General features: G+C 66.0%; 1 non-coding gene across 1 annotated transcript; it reads right to left on the bottom strand.

The window, feature by feature from the left end:
* Positions 1-2519: 2519 nt before the first annotated feature.
* LOC141979440 (5S ribosomal RNA) lies at positions 2520-2638 on the bottom strand. The gene has a single exon (XR_012636854.1). It is a non-coding gene; the product is annotated as a 5S ribosomal RNA (ribosomal RNA).
* Positions 2639-5000: the final 2362 nt, after the last annotated feature.

Raw genomic sequence — 5000 nt, 5'->3', positions numbered from 1 at the left:
GGGTTGACCTGGTGGCCGGACGGGAATTAAGCCCGGAGCCCGGGGCAGGGCGACCCCGGACGGACGGGGGTATGCCGGCCCCTGCCCGCGGGGGCAGGCTCCGGGTTGACCTGGTGGCCGGAGGAGAATTAAGCCCGGAGCCCGGGGCAGGGCGACCCCGGACGGACGGGGGTCCGCCTGGCCCCTGCCCGCGGGGGCAGGCTCCGGGTTGACCTGGTGGCCGGAGGAGAATTAAGCCCGGAGCCCGGGGCAGGGCGACCCCGGACAGACGGGGGTCCGCCTGGCCCCTGCCCGCGGGGGCAGGCTCCGGGTTGACCTGGTGGCCGGACGGGAATTAAGCCCGGAGCCCGGGGCAGGGCGACCCCGGACGGACGGGGCTCCGCCGGCCCCTGCCCGCGGGGGCAGGCTCCGGGTTGACCTGGTGGCCGGAGGAGAATTAAGCCCGGAGCCCGGGGCAGGGCGACCCCGGACGGACGGGGGTCCGCCTGGCCCCTGCCCGCGGGGGCAGGCTCCGGGTTGACCTGGTGGCCGGAGGAGAATTAAGCCCGGAGCCCGGGGCAGGGCGACCCCGGACAGACGGGGGTCCGCCTGGCCCCTGCCCGCGGGGGCAGGCTCCGGGTTGACCTGGTGGCCGGACGGGAATTAAGCCCGGAGCCCGGGGCAGGGCGACCCCGGACGGACGGGGCTCCGCCGGCCCCTGCCCGCGGGGGCTGGCTCCGGGTTGACCTGGTGGCCGCTCGGGACTTAAGCCCGGAGCCCGGGGCAGGGCGACCCCGGACGGACGGGGCTCCGCCTGGCCCCTGCCCGCGGGGGCAGGCTCCGGGTTGACCTGGTGGCCGGACGGGGAATAAGCCCGGAGCCCGGGGCAGGGCGACCCCGGACGGACGGGGGTCCGCCGGCCCCTGCCCGCGGGGGCAGGCTCCGGGTTGACCTGGTGGCCGCTCGGGACTTAAGCCCGGAGCCCGGGGCAGGGCGACCCCGGACGGACGGGGGTATGCCGGCCCCTGCCCGCGGGGGCAGGCTCCGGGTTGACCTGGTGGCCGGTTTGCTTTCGGGCCACCAGGTCAACCCGCTGCCTGTATGGGGTTGACCTGGTGGCCGCTTTCCTTCCCGGCCACCAGGTCAACCCGCTGAATGTATGGGGTTGACCTGCTGGCCGCTTTCCTTCCCGGCCACCAGGTCAACCCGCTGAATGTATGGGGTTGACCTGCTGGCCGCTTTTCTTCCCGGCCACCAGGTCAACCCGCTGAATGTATGGGGTTGACCTGCTGGCCGCTTTCCTTCCCGGCCACCAGGTCAACCCGCTGAATGTATGGGGTTGACCTGCTGGCCGCTTTCCTTCCCGGCCACCAGGTCAACCCGCTGAATGTATGGGGTTGACCTGCTGGCCGCTTTCCTTCCCGGCCACCAGGTCAACCCGCTGAATGTATGGGGTTGACCTGCTGGCCGCTTTCCTTCCCGGCCACCAGGTCAACCCGCTGAATGTATGGGGTTGACCTGCTGGCCGCTTTCCTTCCCGGCCACCAGGTCAACCCGCTGAATGTATGGGGTTGACCTGCTGGCCGCTTTCCTTCCCGGCCACCAGGTCAACCCGCTGAATGTATGGGGTTGACCTGCTGGCCGCTTTCCTTCCCGGCCACCAGGTCAACCCGCTGAAAGTATGGGGTTGACCTGGTGGCCGCTTTCCTTCCCGGCCACCAGGTCAACCCGCTGAAAGTATGGGGTTGACCTGGTGGCCGCTTTCCTTCCCGGCCACCAGGTCAACCCGCTGCCGGCATGGGGTTGACCTGCTGGCCGCAGAGGGGCAGGCTCCGGGTTGACCTGGTGGCCGGACGGGGATTAAGCCCCGGCTCGGAGCAGGGCAAGCCCGGGCGGAGGGGGGTCCGCTTGGCCCCTGCCCGCGGGGGCAGGCTCCGGGTTGACCTGGTGGCCGGTTTGCTTTCGGGCCACCAGGTCAACCCGCTGAATGTATGGGGTTGACCTGCTGGCCGCTTTCCTTCCCGGCCACCAGGTCAACCCGCTGAATGTATGGGGTTGACCTGCTGGCCGCTTTCCTTCCCGGCCACCAGGTCAACCCGCTGAATGTATGGGGTTGACCTGCTGGCCGCTTTCCTTCCCGGCCACCAGGTCAACCCGCTGAATGTATGGGGTTGACCTGCTGGCCGCTTTCCTTCCCGGCCACCAGGTCAACCCGCTGAATGTATGGGGTTGACCTGCTGGCCGCTTTCCTTCCCGGCCACCAGGTCAACCCGCTGAAAGTATGGGGTTGACCTGCTGGCCGCTTTCCTTCCCGTCCACCAGGTCAACCCGCTGAATGTATGGGGTTGACCTGCTGGCCGCTCTGCTTCCCGGCCACCAGGTCAACCCCCTGCCGGTATGGGGTTGACCTGCTGGCCGCAGAGGGGCAGGCTCCGGGTTGACCTGGTGGCCGGCAGGGACTTCAGCCCCAGGGCCCCTGGCAGGGCGACCCTGCCCTTGTTCCCCAGAAAAGGAGAGAGCTGGCTCGCAGCGGGAAAAGCTGCCTACGGCACCTGGGATTCCCAGGCGGTCACCCATCCAAGTACTAGCCAGGCCCGGGACGGTTTACCTTCCGAGATCGGACGGGATCGGGGGCCTTCCGTCCGGTATGGCCGTAGGCACTCGGCTCCGGTCCGCCTCGTCCCCTTTCCCTTACTGACTCCCCTGCCTCGGGTGGGCCCGATCCTTTTTTCCGTTTTTTTTTTTCGCTCCGGAGGCTTCATGAGCCCCCCCCCAACACCCCTTTGGGGGTCGGTGAAAATTTTTTTTTCAGACTTCCAGGGGCCCGATCCTGGCCGCGGGCACCCGGCTCCGGGCACCCGGCTCCGGGCCGCCTCGTCCCCTTTCCCTTACTGACTCCGCTGCCTCGGGTGGGCCCGATCCTTTTTTCCGTTTTTTTTTTTCCGCTCCGGAGGCTTCGTGAGCCCCCCCCAACACCACTTTGGGGGTCGGTGAAAAAATTTTTTTCAGACTTCCAGGGGCCCGATCCTGGCCGCGGGCACCCGGCTCCGGGCACCCGGCTCCGGGCCGCCTCGTCCCCTTTCCCTTACTGACTCCCCTGCCTCGGGTGGGCCCGATCCTTTTTTCCGTTTTTTTTTTTTTTCGCTCCGGAGGCTTTATGAGCCCCCCCCAATACCACTTTGGGGGTCGGTGAAAAAAATTTTTCAGACTTCCAGGGGCCCGATCCTGGCCGCCGGCACCCGGCTCCGGGCACCCGGCTCCGGGCCGCCTCGTCCCCTTTCCCTTACTGACTCCCCTGCCTCGGGTGGGCCCGATCCTTTTTTCCGTTTTTTTTTTTTTCGCTCCGGAGGCTTTATGAGGCCCCCCCTAACCGTTTTTGGGGTCGGTGAAAATTTTTAGTCAGACTTCCAGGGGCCCGATCCTGGCCGCGGCTTCGCAGGCTGGCCTGGGGGGGGGGGCATCTCTAGCTCCGGCCGCGGACGGCGAGACGCTCGGCCACCAGGTCAGCCCGGAGGAAAAGGCTGAAAAAAATGTCTAAGTCCCCCCGGGACACCAGGTCAACCCGGAGGAAAAGGCTGAAAAAAATGTCTAAGTCCCCCCGGGACACCAGGTCAACCCGGAGGAAAAGGCTGAAAAAAAGTCTAAGTCCCCCCGGGACACCAGGTCAACCCGGAGGAAAAGGCTGAAAAAAATGTCTAAGTCCCCCCGGGACACCAGGTCAACCCGGAGGAAAAGGCTGAAAAAAAGTCTAAGTCCCCCCGGGACACCAGGTCAACCCGGAGGAAAAGGCTGAAAAAAAGTCTAAGTCCCCCCGGGACACCAGGTCAACCCGGAGGAAAAGGCTGAAAAAAAGTCTAAGTCCCCCCGGGACACCAGGTCAACCCGGAGGAAAAGGCTGAAAAAAAGTCTAAGTCCCCCCGGGACACCAGGTCAACCCGGAGGAAAAGGCTGAAAAAAATGTCTAAGTCCCCCCGGGACACCAGGTCAACCCGGAGGAAAAGGCTGAAAAAAAGTCTAAGTCCCCCCGGGACACCAGGTCAACCCGGAGGAAAAGGCTGAAAAAAAGTCTAAGTCCCCCCGGGACACCAGGTCAACCCGGAGGAAAAGGCTGAAAAAATGTCTAAGTCCCCCCGGGACACCAGGTCAACCCGGAGGAAAAGGCTGAAAAAAATGTCTAAGTCCCCCCGGGACACCAGGTCAACCCCGAGGAAAAGGCTGAAAAAATGTCTAAGTCCCTGCTCGGCCATCAGGTCAACCCCATTCAAAGTGACGGGTTGACCTGATGGCCGGCAGTCTCACGGAAGTCCGGATGGGGTCGCCAAAAGTGCCCTCGGCCGACCGAGAGAACCAGGAGGTCGGATAGGATTTCAGATTGGTCCCCCTAAATTGGCGGTTGGATTTTTCGACTAGTTCATTTTGACGGGTGCGAGGAGATTTCTGAGAACAGGTTTTTCGGAACCTGTGAGAACCAGAGATGAGCCTCGGGGACCAATCTGCGCGTTGTACCCGATCTTGTGAGGGGGGACAGGGGCACGTTGGCAGGTGGGGCGGCCCCCGGCCCCCCCGAGCCCCCCCTTTTCCGGCTCTTTTCCTCCGGGGACCCCGTCGTCCCCTCGCACCCCCGGTGCAGGCCCGGTGGCCGGGATGCGAACTCCGACTGTCGGCGCCCCCCGGAGGGAGGGGGGGCCCGCTCCTCTCTCGCCTTCCGATCGATGTGGCGCTCACGTTCGCGACGGGAAGGGTCCTTCGCGGGCCGGCGCCCCCGACCGCAGGGGGCGTCTGGCGTTCAGGCGGATCGGGTCCCTCTTCCTCTTCGCGTCCCCGGATCCTGGGGCCGATTGGGACTTTCCTCCTTTGGGGGGGGGCCCGGGCGCGTGCCCGGCCCTCCGCGCCGTGGGGCCAGCCGGCCGAGATCTCCGCCCTGCGAGGTCGAGCGGCTCCGGCAGCCCACCCAGGGGTCTGAAAACCCAGGGAGCCGCGAGGCTCGGCAGGGCCAAACACGTCGCGAGAGCGAGCAGGGG

The sequence above is a fragment of the Natator depressus genome, chromosome 28, assembly GCF_965152275.1.
Source record: "Natator depressus isolate rNatDep1 chromosome 28, rNatDep2.hap1, whole genome shotgun sequence".
In the NCBI taxonomy this organism is placed as follows: domain Eukaryota; kingdom Metazoa; phylum Chordata; order Testudines; family Cheloniidae; genus Natator; species Natator depressus.
This window is presented reverse-complemented; position numbering and strand designations above follow the sequence as displayed.